This window comes from Gymnodraco acuticeps, unplaced genomic scaffold (genome assembly GCF_902827175.1).
Source record: "Gymnodraco acuticeps unplaced genomic scaffold, fGymAcu1.1, whole genome shotgun sequence".
NCBI lineage: Eukaryota > Metazoa > Chordata > Actinopteri > Perciformes > Bathydraconidae > Gymnodraco > Gymnodraco acuticeps.
The window spans coordinates 4363228-4380978 of NW_022990701.1; positions in this window are offsets into that span (position 1 = coordinate 4363228).

The window sequence follows — 17751 nt, forward strand, 5'->3', positions numbered from 1 at the left end:
CTCTGAATGTGTGTGTGTGTGTGTGTGTGTGTGTGTGTGTGTGTGTGTGTGTGTGTGTGTTGTGTGTGTGTGTGTGTGTGTGTGTGTGTGTGTGTGTGTGTGTGTGTGTGTGTGTGTGTGTGTGTGTGTGCGTGTATGTGAGTTATTGCCTCATATTTGGAGTGTTTACTCTTGGGAAGGGCGCCACAGCACTCTGCTGTCTTTGTAAAACGGTCGTTGGCTCTTGCAAAGAGAGCAGCCTCACTTTAAAAAGTCCTACTTTGTAACATTGTACCCTGTTGCTCCTTTTAATGAAAAGACAGCTTGTGGCCTGATGAAAGTGGACTGGCAGCAATTAGAAAAAAATAGACTAAGCGGTTTTTCACCAAAAAAAATGAAAGAGACTTTGTCCTTTTGCCACCATTCAGTGGGTATTAGTGAATGTGCATGTTTTGTATGTGTCATTACTGGTGAGTTATACTAAATTAGAGCAACACATTTTCTTCTGTGAATTGTATCTTATGATGTGCTCTCTTCCTTTAAGTTAGAACATCTAACTTTCTGTTGTTGTGCCCTTATTTTTCTCACATAGCCAAACCATTCTGCATTTCAGTTTATAAATGTAAATTCTAAAGATTAACTAGATCAATTACACCCTTTTTACAAACTATCATGTGCATTTATATTGTTTAATAAACCATTTTAACAAGCAAATGAAATATCTTAAAGGTCACCTACAGTATTATGCAAGATCAAATTGTTCATGTCTTTCATACATAAATATGTGCCCCATAGAGCTACCTCCATTTTTTCCTATATACAGTATGTCTGTCGACCATTCTCTATATAAATCAAAATAGGCTTTGGTCCATAAAACATAAAATAATAGTGAAGAATGTCCAAGGTGATACCTTTAAACGTATTGTTTTATCAGTCAAGTTAAAATAAAGAAAAAGCAGGATTTCATTTTCTATTATCAAAACGGTTGGAAATCCTTTTTCTGTCGTTCAAATAATCATTGAATACACAAGTCGCGGCAGCTCTAAATATTACATTCATATGTTGGACTATTGCTTGTTTGCTGTCATCCTTACTAGCTGGGATGAGAACGTTATGCTCTCTTTTCACTCTCTGCTTGTAGGAACACATTTCTGCAGCGAGTTAATGCTAAATAAACTTCCAGTTAAGGTTTAATAACAAAAGTTTGCCTTTCATATTTGTAACTGTACTGTAATCAGAAAAATAAGTAGCTGTTCTGTGCACCCGTAGTTAACAATTAGGGTGCATTCACAAAGGTGCAGCAGCTCTTCTGGCTCTGCAGCGAGATAATAAATATGTTTGCAACTGTCTAAAGAGATTGGAGGATCCGGGCTGTGGATTGTTGGACTCTGCAATTTATTCTCTCCTCTTTATTTATCATTATATCGTTTCTCCACAGAGGTTTTTTTTTTTATGTAAGGTATAATTAGAACTAAGGTATAATTATCAACTCAAGATGATGAAGAACTCTGGTAACATGATTAACAGACATTTGCACATTGTTGTTTATTTTGACAGTGTTTTGTCATCATTTTGACATGAAAGATGAGCAAAACCTGCAGAAACATTCAAATCTGTTTTTAATTTGAGTATACTTTAAAACTCAAGTGTTGTTTCATGTACGCAGTTGTTCCGGTTACTATGGTAGTTCCAAATGAAAGAACAGAAATGATGAAATGTGATGAAATAGGCTATAATTACATTAAAGCTTTTTTTGTTGTTATGACTACTCTTGTCAGAATAACATTAGTTTGACTGATATGACTCCAGGTTCACATCAATGGTTTATTAACAACTTTTCAGTCCCTTACTCTGGAATTTTGTGCAGAGGTTCTTTGTTTTAGGGAACTTTTGTGATCCCCTGAATTTGCATCTGGCATCATCATCAGGTCAACATTTAATTTTTCCAATGCTTTGCTTTATTTAATACTCCCAGGCTTTGTTTTTTTTCAATTTAGAATGAGAGGTTCAGCCAGTGCGGCTAACTAGCTGAAGAATCATAGTTGTTTAAAAGTTTGATTGACTATTACTGCTTTGTGTTATAGATTCATAATTTGTACTCTCACATGTTTTACTCTTGAACATGATTTGTATCTCCACTCTGTGCAAGCTGTTGGTTCAGAGCAGTGCTATCCACCTGAAGGTCAAGACTCCAACAGGGGTCACAACATACATTCAAAAAGGGCACAAAATGATTACAAAACAGGATTTTTAGTTCTCGTATTCTGAAGGCTTTGCTTTTCTCTTGTGGCACGATGAAAGGATCTAACGCTGTATGACTTTACATTTTGATTCATGCCATTTTTGTGTGAGAAATGGCCATGATAATGCAGTTCTGCAGTGTTGTAGCTAAGAGCTACATGGCAGTGGATGTGTACACAGTGATGAATCCACTGATCACAGATCAATAACTCTTGACAGCTACACCGCAAATCAAAGGGGAGCCCCATGTGTTTTTGTTTTCGCAGACTGTGTTAATGTTTCAACAGTAATCCATATACGAGGTATGACAAAGTGCCTCTGGCAAAGGCAAGAAAAAAGCGTGTTGGCTTATGTGATATTAATGCACATACAGAGCAAACACAGACACACAGTGAAGTTAAAGCAGGATTGTGTGTCGTGATCTTCCCACACATGAATACACAAACACACGGAGTGACGTACACATTTTAAATTAACCATAGATGCTACAAACACCTGCACGCTATGTTAGTACATTCTTAAAAAACAAAACACCATTTCCTTTCGGGTTAAAATGTGTTGTAACTGCGTTACTGAGCATTGCAACGGGTAATATTTTACCCAAATTTCATTAGTAATGAGTTACATTACTTCGTTACAGCAAAAAGTAATATATTACTGTAACTCCGTTACTTTTGTAACGCGTTACACCCAACACTGCAGAACACTACACAACTCTATAAAGAGAAAATCTGCTAGATATTTTTGTCTGTACAGTAAGTGCGTTTTCTCATTTGCGATTTCACTATCTCTCTAATAACCTTTCTTCTCTTAACCTCAACTTTCTTCTCTTAACCTCAACCTATTTGCTCTCGTTAGACAGTGAATACAACATCTAGAAATATCCCAAAAAGGTGTGTGGTTGGCTCAGGTAGAATAAGGTGGTTGTTGAGTGTGTAAAATATGCTGAAAGGCAAAAAATAGACAGATGCATTGTTTTGCACTGATATACAGTGGGGCAAAAAAGTATATAGTCAGCCACCAATTGTGCGAGATGAGAGACAGAATGGGGGGAAATAATCCAGGAAATCACATTGTAGGATTTTTAATGAATGAATTGGTAAAATCCTCGGTAGAATAAGTATTTGGTCACCTACAAACAAACAAGATTTCTGGCTCTCACAGACCTGTAACTTCTTCTTTAAGAGCCTCCTCTGTCCTCCACTCGTTAACTGTATTAATGGCACCTGTTTGAACTTGTTATCAGTATAAAAGACACCTGTCCACAACCTCAAACAGTCACACTCCAAACTCCACTATGGCCAAGACCAAAGAGCTGTCAAAGGACACCAGAAACAAAATTGTAGACCTGCACCAGGCTGGGAAGACTGAATCTGCAATAGGTAAGCAGCTTGGTGTGAAGAAATCAACTGTGGGAGCAATTATTAGAAAATGGAAGACATACAAGACCACTGATAATCTCCCTCGATCTGGGGCTCCATGCAAGATCTCACCCTGTGGGGTCAAAATGATCACAAGAACGGTGAGCAAAAATCCCAGAACCACACGGGGGGACCTAGTCAATGACCTGCAGAGAGCTGGGACCAAAGTAACAAAGGCTACCATCAGTAACACACTACGCCGCCAGGGACTCAAATCCTGCAGTGCCAGACGTGTCCCCCTGCTTAAGCCAGTACATGTCCAGGCCCGTCTGAAGTTTGCTAGAGAGCATTTAGATGATCCAGAAGAGGATTGGGAGAATGTCATATGGTCAGATGAAACCAAAATAGAACTTTTTGGAAAAAACTCAACTAGACGTGTTTGGAGGAGAAAGAATGCTGAGTTGCATCCAAAGAACACCATACTGTGAAACATGGGGGTGGAAACATCATGCTTTGGGGCTGTTTTTCTGCAAAGGGACCAGGACGACTGATCCGTGGAAAGGAAAGAATGAATGGGGCCATGTATCGTGAGATTTTGAGTGACAACCTCCTTCCATCAGCAAGGGCTTTGAAGATGAAACGTGGCTGGGTCTTTCAGCATGACAATGATCCCAAACACACCGCCCGGGCAACGAAGGAGTGGCTTCGTAAGAAGCATTTCAAGGTCCTGGAGTGGCCTTGCCAGTCTCCAGATCTCAACCCCATAGAAAATCTTTGGAGGGAGTTGAAAGTCTGTGTTGCCCAGCGACAGCCCCAAAACATCACTGCTCTAGAGATTTGCATGGAGGAATGGGCCAAAATACCAGCAACAGTGTGTGAAAACCTTGTGAAGACTTACAGAAAACGTTTGACCTCTGTCATTGCCAACAAAGGGTATATAACAAAGTATTGAGATGAACTTTTGTTATTGACCAAATACTTATTTTCCACCTTAATTTGCAAATAAATTCTTTAAAAATCAGACAATGTGATTTTCTGGATTTTTCTCATTTTGTCTCTCATAGTTGAAGTGTACCTAGGATGAAAATGTCAGGCCTCTCTCATCTTTTTAAGTGGGAGAACTTGCACAATTGGTGGCTGACTAAATACTTGTTTGCCCCACTGTATGTTTTGCAGCCTTTCATCTCGATGAAGATGAACCCCTAAAGTTGCCTTCACATGATAGGAGAGTTGCTCTTTACTCACTGCAAGGTAGGGAACAGAGCCTTTTGGAAAAAACTGCAAGTTAGTTGTATTACTATGGCTACTTCCCCTGCTAGCTTGCACGGCTCCATTCAGCTGTTATCTCATTGGTTGCCCATTGAAAGGTCAGTGACAATAAAGGTCTAAAGAAAGTCTAAAATAATTAGAACTTTAAGTGCAGTGCTTGGTGGCAATTTCAACCAGTGTGCAATACCAAGGCAGCGCTTCCTTCTGAGAACTCAGGCGAGATTTCTCTCTCCGTTGGAAAACAGCGGCCCAGCCAGCACAGGGCTGTTTTATCGCTGATCATGTGAAGGTATATCATATCAGTATTGGATGTAAACAAGCATTAACTCACATTTTCTTTTGTCAATTTTCCCAAATTTGGTTTCAAATTGTTGTATGAAAACATGGCTTATATTTAATCTACTTCTCCCTCACTCCATCCCTTTACAGTACTTGTGTTTTGCTCCTGCAGCAGATTTTGCCCAAAATCGTTAACTGTGGGTTTTCATCCTGTTGTCACTAACAAGAGCATGAGACGACACAAACATACGAATGGAGAGATGTAAACTAAATCCTCTCTATCCCTTTCTGTACTCCAAGTGTGGATTTATCTGTGTGTGTTTCTGCAAATGTGTGTGTGCTTGTATGAATGTTACAACAGAGTACAATGCCACAGAAACAGCAAGAAGATTGAAAAGGGGATGATGTAAACTAATCTCTGTCAGCAGGTCACCTCTCCCTGAAGGCAAGGAGTTCATTTCACACTTACTCAAACTAAACACACACACACACACACACACACACACACGCAAATATACCCTTAATAGCTAAGTGGGAATAATCAAAAATACATCTCCGATTAATTTTTGAATTTACAATAATTCAATATAATACTGTAAAGGAGCATTTGTGCCAACCCTGTTTTATTATTAATATTTTTGTATACAACAAATGTGTCGACTGATTTGCAAATACATTTGGAAAGAATCATAATGCTGTCTGGATTCAAACAAATTATCTTCATAATGAGGTAATTCATTCTTTTTCTATACATAGTACTTTCATCCTATTGGAAAATATATGTGTAGTGTGTTTCTTTCAGTATTTCACTTATTGATCATATTTCATTTATAATTGTAGTATAGTTGTCTTTGATGAAGGATTTGCTTGTAGCCATTCATGTGTAATGGATTTCTTCATAGCAGCCAAGGTATTTGAAAGAGGAATTCCTCCTGCTTCACCAATTTGTCTGAGATTTAGTCCACGTGTCATTTAATTAGGTAAGAGCAATCAAATTGGACATCAGAAAGTATGGTTATTTATTTTGCAGTCTCTTGCCAGTATGGAAAAAATAAAAGGATGTGACCAGAAGATATGAAAATGGTCAGTTATTTATTTTCAGCCTTCATCATTTATTATTTTAGGTTATTTTTAACTACATTTTATTTGTGTTCTTTACTTGTTTTAAAGCGTAAGTAAATCAATGTTGGAAGCGCATCAAAGATTTCTATTCCATTAGATGTTCGTTATCTATTTTATTTCATGGGTTTTGAGCTGGAGATATCTGAAGCAATGTTTTTGTTTAGGGTTGTGTTTTTTGAGATAGGTCTTTTGAAGACTGTGCCATTACCACTAATTATAGTGCAGTTAGCAGTCTAACTTTCATACACTACACACTGCCTTCACCACATATTAACACCAGAGGACTTACACTGCATCGTAAGTCCCTCGTTCAGTGCTCTTGCTGCTTTACTGGATGAAACTTCTTAAACATTACCCTAATCGAGAAGGTTAAATAGGGAAAGTGCATTATGTGTAAATAGGTATAGACACAAAATATGTGCAATTTGACGGACACTATGCATAGGTGCAATAGGGAAGTGCAATATTGATTTGTGTATGAATACAGTAGGGAAGGTGCAATATTTGATTTATGTATAAATACAATAGGGAAAAGTGCAATATTTGATTATGTAATAGGGAAAGTGCAATATTTGATTATGTATGTGCAATAGCGATATGTGCAATAGAGAAAGTGCTGTACCTGTATGTTTCTTGTTTGTTTCTTTGCCATGTGATATGGGATCTCTGTTCTGTATCTATGACTGATTGACCTGAATGTTTTATGTTTATTATCTCGATGCCCAAGACAAATTTCTCCTAAGAGAGACAATAAAGCTCTATCTTATCTTATCTTAAATGTTACCCCATTGGTTTGGTTCACCAAAAAGGGCGAGAAAGGTGCAAAATGTTCACTGTAAAAATGATGTGTAATATCTGCTACTACGATATGAGAAAATGTTTGTATGCTCTCCTTTTGCACTCTAAATACACAGAGAACTGATTTCTTCAACATTTTATTTTTTCAAAAAACAAATGTGTTGTATAAACATGTTATTTTAGGAGACAAAGTAGTTGGAAATCAGCAATAGGGAAGTGCCAAGGAGAAATGAAAGATTCCCTATTATACTGTTTTTCATCAATATATTATAGGTCTCAGATATATACAAAACATGTCTCTGCAGTGTTTGGCTCCAAATACCCAACAAATCATTGCAGCATCCTAGGGCTGCTCGATTATGGCAAAAATCATAATCTTGATTATTTGGGTCAATAATTGATATCACGATTATTAAAAACGATTATCCATTTACTTTGAAAACATCAATTTATTGGAGAAAAAATGTGAACAGTATTGTTTTAACAGTTGATTACCCTGAACCTTAAGTATAATTTAACTGAAAACCCCCCCCAAAAAAAAGAAGAAAAGTAATAATAATGTTAAAAAAATAAATCGTTTTATTTCGATTACGTTGTTTTCGTAATCGTTGCAAGCCATAATCGTAATTGCGATTAAAATACGATTAGTTGAGCACAGTGGCGTTTCTATATGTACAAAAGTGGTGGGGCACAACACACTTAGATGTCTATAGCTTCTGCCGTGAGGTTCATGGCTGGTGAGGCACTGGCACTGACTCTTCAGGTTTACAAATATTATATTTTGACCTAAATCAAAATATAATATTATTTTCAAAAGCCTTTTTGTCTGATGCTTCGATTAATTTTAAACAGACAGTTCAACAGAAGGATACCCAAAAAATGTAATTTTATCATTTAAATATTGAATTGTTCTCTCTTCCCATTTTCAATAAAATGGTGGTCTTACCTTGACTTGAAGATGAAGTCCATTTGCCTATCCTTCTGGACAAAAATCTCTATTACTTTTTTGTAAAAGTCCTCCTTATCTTCTTGTAGTTTCAAAAGTCTATCATAAATCTAAATGATGGATTTATGATTCGAAAATTATAAAAGTTTATCTAACACAGTGCTTCTCAAACTTGTTTCAGTAATGTACCCCCTTTGAAACATTTTCTCAGCCAAGTACCCCCTGACCGACCCCGAACATTTTTGATCGAAAAAGCCTATACAAATAATTCCAATATAGTGATGTTCCCTCAGTGTGTGATGTATTAACTCCTTCATGCATGCATTACAACAAACTAAGGATATTTTCATTTTATGCATGAAAAAAATAACATAATGAAAAAAAATGTAAACTGATTTTTCCATGGAGTTTTTCAACTGAAGTAATATCTGTTTAACAAACCAATGAACAAAATGATATATTATGCAAAACTATAAAATACAATACACAAATTTGACATGTTTATATGAGGACCCCCTTGGTGGTTCTAGGAATATTTTATATAAAATTGTGTTTTCTATTTAACACTGTACTAAGATTATTTTTGTTATCATGCATGGTATTTTTTTAATTAACTTTTTTTCGTTTTAAAAAAAAAAATCTCACGTACCCCCTGCAGTACCCCAACGTACTCCTAGGGGTTCGCGTACCCCCATTTGAGAATCACTGACTAACAGGTACGTTTCCCACAGATCTTATTTTGAGCTATTTTCTAAAATCCTATGGAGAAATCTCATTGCTTTTTTGCGCAGCTTACTTCCTGGTTTTAGGACGCGTCTCTCTCCTCCTCTTCACCTGCTCTTCACACACCACACTTTTCGCGGCACACGTACTTACAGTCTATCAGCTCTGAATTATGTGAGATGACGTATGGTGGGGATGGCAGCTCTATGCCCTATGGTCATTATTTTTTGCCACACACATTAAATAGGAAAATACTCTGAGCATGCGCAGTGTAGTTTTTACAGTCACCGTTCACTTAGACAGTGAGAGGGAGGGGCAGGATCGGGTTTTGTCCCACATGGCTCTAAACAGCTCAATAGGCACACACTGTAGACACTAATTAGAAGAACACAGACTAAAACAGCAATGTACAGACGAATCAGATGATTAAACATGATCTTAAAATATATTTTATATATATTTTAATTTATTTTTTGCATTTTGTTGTAATCATTATTTTAATACTTTCTGCTGACACTAGGTGGGGCTGTAGCAGCCCTACAGCATCCCTTAAACCCCTCTGTTTCAGCCCTGTTTCAAAAGTGCTGATTTTCTGTCTATTACTTCAGATGAAAATAAGGAGCCACTCCCCACGCCCCCTTGAGAGATATTTGGTTAAAAAGAACACAATGGTGCTCTAGGAGGAGATTCAGGTGACAAGGTGGGGGGGTTACACAAGCCAAAACATCGTTATGACATCAAGTGGCCAAAATCTGATCAGCTCATTTTCAGACAGGTTTTTATATAAATGGATCAGGACAAAAAGTGAGCAAATCTTTTTTCCTGAAACTTTCAGAATCTCTTTACACAGAGAGCGTTCACATGTTGATGTATTAAAGACATGAAAAAGCGGATTTTGCATAATAGATGACCTTTAAGTCTTTGGGAAATACAAGTTATTGGGGTTTATCAATTGAAATAAAAGTGTTATTTTCTTTTTCTTCTTTACCTACTTTATCATATCAAAACAAACACATGTCGAGCGTGAATTAATATTTTGCTGGCACCCTGCAGCCTCCCAATGTTACATATACGTGTATGTCCTCTACTTGCCTTGCATCAATGGCTTTTAATCCTGTGCCCCGCTTCATTTATCATCCAAACATGCCCCTCCATCACTTCCCCTGGCACTCTCTAATACATACAGTAGTACCATACATCACAGCCAGATGCAGGCAGAGAAGGGGGGTCCAAAGGCAGAGGAGAAAGCATGAGTTACCTTCAAGCAGGCCTAATCATCAATATGATACATTTAAAAAGGACATGGTGAGTAAAGTCATAATGTAGAATTGAAGACTAAATATTCTAATTACTTTTTTGCATTTTTTTCTAATAAATGGTAACAAGATATTGTGACCTATTTGCTCACATTTTACAAGCAATAGTTAGTGATCATTTATATTATTTTATAAAACATTTCAATCCTTTTTCCTGGATTACAAATCCCCAATTCACAGTACACCAGGGGAAACTAAATGAGTGTCATATTCTGTGGCCTTCACATTCACCACATCTCAAGACTAAGGTGATCCTGGGGCATCATGTTCTTCCAACACATCCTCACTCCCAGGTCGGCCTATGTTGACGTTCTGTCAAGTCCCCTGTCGGCTTTTTCCAACGCAAGGGGGGGGGGGGCCTTAGCGTCCATTTTCAACGCAAGGGGGGGGGGGGGGGGCCTTAGCGTCCATTTTCAGCTTTCCGGGATGTCCATATGCTTCTATGGACGCTCATGGAAGCACGGCATTCGTTTGTGTCGGCTGCCCTTAAAGGCAATGTGAGCGTCCATTCTCATTGGATAACGGAGAATTGTACACCCGGAAGTAAGTATTCCCCTTACTGTCGATTGATTTTACAGTGATATCTGCACTACTCATCGACTAAAAAACACCAGATTATCCTTGTTAATTACACAACATTGATTGGTTTAAATTGTGTGCAATGCTTTTGTATTTTTCCCCTTCGATTCGGAGAAAACAAATATGTTTTCGGAGTAAAGGATGGCAGAAGACACTACACTACCCAGAATCCCCAGCTATCGTTTGGACTACACCATGTGCTCTGTTTGACGTCACGTGATCTGCAAATATTTTAAATGCATTTGTGGATGTTGTTTTACATTTACAAATCACATATTTACACACAAATTATTTTTATGTTCACACAAATAATTATGAGACATATCTATGCCCATACTGGCGTCTATGTCACATGATCTTCAAATTTCTCCCTGCAGAAAAAAAAAACATGGCCGAACTTCGTTTTATTCTCGATGGAAAATGCCTATTTTAAAGTTAGTTTGGCCATTAAAATGCGTTTTGATGTCATTTGATGCGAGAAATATGAGTTGTTATTTCAGATTATGTGTACATGATCTTTAGTTGGCTAGTTATTACGAAGATTACTTCAGGAAATTGCGTCCATAACGTTTTCATTGTTACCAAGGTGGTTGCTAGGGACGCTGCTATCGATATTATTTCTGTTATGTTGTGTAACTGTTTAATGGTGTTATCTTTATTGCTACCCCCTTCCCCGTCAATGTATAGTGTTGGTCCACAGCGCAAACATATTAGTTTAACAAAATCCGCATCTAAAGATAGCCTACGTTATTTTCCCCTGTGCAATTCCAGTCTCACATATCACAGCACATCGTCATTAACAAATAACGGAAACAGACCGAAAACATTTAAAAAAAAATACAATAATACTTTATTCCGAGTGTGCTTGCTTTTCTCTTTGGAAGTCATCACATAACGACATTGTAATACACGGTTCGGCTGCATTAAATATTACATATCTGCCGTAGTTCTGTATTTATAGAGCCCTGATGAGAAGACTTCTAGACAAACATGAGGAACTGAAAACGTGACGTGGATCATAAATATATCAGCCATTAAACAACATCTTACATTTCTTTTCACACAATACGTCTCCTTGTATTATCAACACTAATTCGGCTGACTTTTATATTTGATCCAATTGGTAGATAGGCTGTATTTACACCATAAAGGTGCACACCTGATATAAAGGGACACCTAGTGGTTAAAGCATGTTATTTAATTTCATTATTTTTATTATTAGATATTAATAGGATCCCTATAAAGTATGTTAATTACTCGTTATTCTCTACTAATAGTTAATTAAAGACTGTATATAATGACTATTTTGCACATCCCTTTCAAGATTTCAAGATTTTCTAAGGTTTATTGACATATCATATAGGCCTACACAACTATGGTGTAGTTATGCATTGAATGAAAAACTTGGGTCGCAGGTTCCTCAATAGTGCATTACAAGACATCTATCAATATTTGTGCGTACCTCCAGCAATGTTAACTATGTTGAAGCAATTATTTTAACTGATATTATACATAATGTATTATACTCTTATAAGATGTATGTAGATATTTCATCTCCGACCTTGTCAGGTATTGAACAATCAATAAATAAAGAACACAGAATTGTTGAATATAAAACACAGAATTTGTGTGATTATACTAAATGATTTACAAATAAACACCACTGCATATTTAACTGTTACACATTCTGATGTAACGCAAATATTCCAACTTGAGATCAATAAAGTATATCTTATCTTAAGCTGATCGATGGCTACTGCCATATTTGCAAAATGTGCCTCTGAACCTTAACAAGTGCATGTTTCAGGCTTATCAATTAATGTAATGTTATCAATTAACAACAGGGGTCACAAACATAAGACCAGCTGTTAAATAAAGCTCTTCTGACCTTAGCTGGCATGTGTGTATATATATATTAATGCTGCCCATTATGGGCACAAGCAATTTTCACCCATTTATTAATTATATGTTTTAAATGTGAGTGTTTCCTATCCCCTAAACCTCCAGGGATGTACACAGTTTAATACTGGCAACTTCTTATTATGGGAAATACGAAAACGTCTTTTAAAACTACAACTCCCAGTAGAGACGTGCCATAGATACAGAACATGTTGCGAAACAGAATAGCCAGCATTTGTAGTTCTGGGGACAGGGTGGGGGAGGGGGGGACGCGGTGGACCCGTTCAAATCCAGTTTTGGACAGTCTGCCGTGATTCCATCCCATTTCAAGTGCTGTTCGAGGCTCGGCGTAACCCTCGGAGCACACTCTCCAATCACAGAGCTTGAGGACTATCACGGGGTTTGTCAAACAGAGCACATGGTGTAGTCCAAACGATAGCTGCGGATTCTGGGTGTAGTGTCTTCTGCCATCCTTTACTCCGAAAAAACATTTGTTTCTCCGAATCGAAGGGGAAAAATACAAAAGCATTGCACACAATTTAAACCAATCAATGTTGTGTAATTAACAAGGATAATCTGGTGTTTTTTAGTCGATGAGTAGTGCAGATATCACTGTAAAATCAATCGACAGTAAGGGGAATACTTACTTCCGGGTGTACAATTCTCCGTTATCCAATGAGAATGGACGCTCACATTGCCTTTAAGGGCAGCCGACACAAACGAATACCGTGCTTCCATGAGCGTCCATAGAAGCATATGGACATCCCGGAAAGCTGAAAATGGACGCTAAGGGCCCCCCCTTGCGTTGAAAATGGACGCTAAGGCCCCCCCCTTGCGTTGGAAAAAGCCGACAGGGGACTTGACATAACGTCAACATAGGCCGACCTGGGAGTGAGGATGTGTTGGTTCTTCGCTACCATCATAAACATCAAATAAGGGATTGTCATTTGCAAGTGACTTTAGAGATTTTAAATTCCCATTTGTTCTTTCTTTAAACTGATGACAATTCCTCAATTCAGGCTATTTGTCAATAGATTTCCAACTATCCAACACTTTGGAATTGTTTTAGAAGTAGAGTGATCCAAATGATTACTGTGTTGTGGTTGTCTAAAGTAATGGTCGCTCCTGGAGTGGGCAGTGTTTTATTGACAGAGATCATAATTTATTAACTTTTTAAGGGTGCTGTAATGTGATGATTGATAACAAAGCAGCTGCATAACTCCAGACAAGTCACTACATATGCTTGATCGGCAACTTTTTAGATCTCTATCTATTCTGTTTTCATAATGACTTTTGTTTTGGATCTCTGCCCACAGTTACACAACACATCACACAAAACCCGTTGCGAAAAAAGCGTTAAAGTGTATATTGTCATAGTAGAACTCTGAGTCATTATTTGTATTACTCACACTCTGACATGTCAACATCTCTGCTGTGATAAAGGCCTTTAGTATGTTGGAATAGGATCTGCAAGGATTCTGTTGAGAGGAAGTGAGCATGTTGAGGCTTAAGTGACCACCTAAACGAACTGCTGGCTCATCCACATCTCTCTGTGCTTCTTCTTCTACTGACAATTTAAGTACATCCCAGGTGTAAATGAGTCCCTGTTTGGATGACTAGAATGAGGACCAGCTGGGCCTTTGGTCCTTGACATTTGAAAATAAATCCGCATCCTGTTAAAGGAGAGAGATGTTGAACGCAGAAGCCAGTAGGATAAAAGGGAGAGAATGATGTATAGTGAGATAAAGTGTTTTCAATTGCATTACTTCTCCACCAGTGCAGCTGAGACCACACACACACACACACACACACACACACACACACACACACACACACACACACACACACACACACACACACACACACACACACACACACACACACACACACACACACACACACACACACACACACACACACACACACACACACACACACACACACTGGCTTGCACACGTGCCACTCTTCAGCTGCATGTTAAACCCAAATGCTTGTAAAAACCAAAGCCAATCAAATCTCCTCCTGGGTGAGAGGGCAGGTGTTCAGCTGGGGTTGGCAGATAATGTGAATGTGTGTATTGGGCATATGTGTGTGCACAAACGTGTGTGTGTGAGTAATAAAGTGCCAGTTTGCGTGGGAAATCCACTACAGCTGTCAGCAAGCCAGCCATACCACGCATGGTGATCTTTCAGGGTCAGGTCATCATCTGAGCACAGGCTCTGATTGGTTCCTGTGACCTGGCTTTGCTGTTGTAACCCAACACACATACCCTCACACACACACACACACACACACACACACACACACACACACACACACACACACACACACACACACACACACACACACACACACACACACACACACACACACACACTCACACTCACACTCACACTCACACTCACACTCACACTCACACGTGCACTCACTCACTCTTTTGGTATACTTGTGAGAGCATTGCGTTGCTTGACATTCTTAATTTTCCCTTTCCACAATCCTACATTTTCCCTGTCAAATGAACCTCGAGCTATAACCTTTGCATCTCTATTAGCACTAGAAGAATACTACTAGAATGGAAATCCTCGTTAGCACCTAAAGCATCTCTATGGCTTAAAGATCTTATGTTGTATCTGAACTTGGAGAAGATTAAATATGACCTGAGGGGCTCATCAGAAATATTTGAATCTGTCTGGGGCTCTGCGATAGCCTACATAGCTGAACTAAAGACACTAAGTTAAGAAGGGTGGTGGTCCCTTCAACCTGACAGTGATTACAGTTTTTTAACCTGAAGTTAGGATTTATACCCATACTAAAAACTCTCACCTCTTTCTCTATGTACCTAGAATAAAAAAGAAAACCTCTCAACTCTCTTTTTAAGGACGCAAATCCGCCCCACATTTCTAAAGGCATGGATGGGGGATTGGCTGACCTGAGGGGGGCAGTGTGGCTCTGTGGTCCAATGGGAGTAAAGAGGGAGAGGAGATAAGAAATGAAGATGTCCCCACCTTTTAATGTGAACCCTTTTTCGAACAGCTTGCACAGCTTTGCCTTATGCACATCTTCAGAATAGAACCTGTGAATCGCTCTCTCCTCTTCTTATTTCTTTATTGATATCTTAAATATCTCATAAGCTTTTATCTCAGGGTGAAGTCTAAGAGATCCTAAATAAAACATTTTGAGTTTAGGGATGTTGGGTTAAGAAGAAAGTATTGGGACAATAACAGAATAAAACACAAGTAGTTTATCTTTTTTTTCACCATCATCAGGAGTCTTTACAACCTGTACAGAGTACAACAGCCTCTTTCCTAAGACCCTTGTTGCGGAAAAGGAAACACTCCCTCCAAAAACCCCTCCTAATTCATATAATCTGAATCAAATATAATGCTGATTACAAAATGAAAACATTTCCGCAGACCTTTCCTTGTAGAGAATGAGATATTTTCCATACGCTATATTTCATATAATGTGCATCACAGCACCTCTCATATAGCAGAAAATGGTTTCTTTCCTTGTTGATCTGTATTGTTCACTTTTTGGGGTCTTTGACATGTGCTCAACTCCCAGAAGATTTATTTCTGACAACTGCAGTGGAGGCAGCATGTGTGTGTTTCAGCACAGCGAGTAGGAGACACAGAGGCCAGAAACAGGAGATGTCGGGGTGACAAGGTGCTGTGATGTGCATCTGTGACAGATGTGCATGTAGAAAGCATGTCAGGGGTGCACATGCACCAGTGACCAGCTCAGCCAGGTGCATGCATGTTCAGTGTTAATATGTGTGTGACAGTTGGTGTGTGTGTGGTGTGACCCTGAAGTCATGCCTTCATGCATGAACGACAAAAAATGCATACATTCTTCCATTCCTCTCTCACACTCTCTTTTAAAATAGCACTAAAACATACCATACCCTACATTTTTATTAAGACAGTATGTGTATTGCTTCACAGATAGAACAAGAATACTTTTAAGTGAACTATGGTCTGCATAAATTAGTGATACTAAATAGCGACATTGTGAACTGCTTCTTACAAGCAACGTCCTACATTTTTTAAATCAGGCTCAGTGCAGTGCTTTTTTGAGGATATTCCCCATTATCTTGATAATCGAAATTCACCACTATCCATTCATTGTGATGGTTAGTAATGGAAGACGCCTACCAGTATCTCTTAGACTTACTAATTAAATTGTTACATCTTGTTAATTTAATCCTTACACAAATTAAACTTTGAGGACAATTCCCCATTCGACAGGGAGTTGTATACTGGAGAATATTTTGTCTGGGACCGGTAAGTTCTGCGGAAACACTGCCGTTGTCTGACAAGTGATTAAAGCCAAGAAGTAGTCTGGCGCGTAACCTCCCGTGGAACTGCAAATTGCTGTTTTTATACTTTGGTCTTTAAATGAATAAACAATGAAGACATAATGTGTTAATTAGTGAGCTTAAGAGGAGTCAATGGTAGGATTTTCTAACTGTTGAGCAAAGCCAGGCTAGCGGTTTCCAGAGTTTGTGCAAAGCTAAGCTAACCGGCTGCTCACATTGGCTTCCTATTAGTGATGTGTCGGTCGCGAACGAGCCGGCTCAAAGAGCCGGCCCTTTTAAGTGAACGACGGGAGCCGGCTCTCGCCCGCGAACGAGCCATTTTTGCGGAGGGATCTAGATCGGCATGAAGGCACATTATGCAATGTGTACATTATCCCGCTTATTACATGGCCACATTCTCAACAAAGTAACGACATGACTCCCAATATTAATGGAAATGCTTTTATGGATTTAGAAAATGATTTTATTGATTTAAAAAATAGTTGTATTGATTTAAATTGACATGCATCCGCTAAGAAAAGTAGTCCGTTGTTACTGTTTGAACTAACGTAGCAACGGCAGGAACTGCTTCGATAGTGTTTTTGAGGAGCTTTTTGATTACAGATTTGAAAACATCGTTGCTTGCTTTAAAAGTAGCACAATTCATTATGTCAAACCTTGGAAAGTATCTAGATATCCCTGCCCTAATGCCAAAGTAACTGGCAACTGAATATCGCCGTTTGATGTCTATGTCTGGACCGCTGCGTAAAAAGGAGGGTTTCTGCCCCATTACTTCTCTTCTTACTTCTATAAGAATAAAACACCGAGGACGGAGATCTCTTTTTCTCCCCGTCTTCTGACAGCCCAGCAGCTGACCTCAGAGCACGCTCCCCTCTCCTGCAGGGGGGCGTGGTCAGCTGCAGCTCACAGAATCAGGCCCCT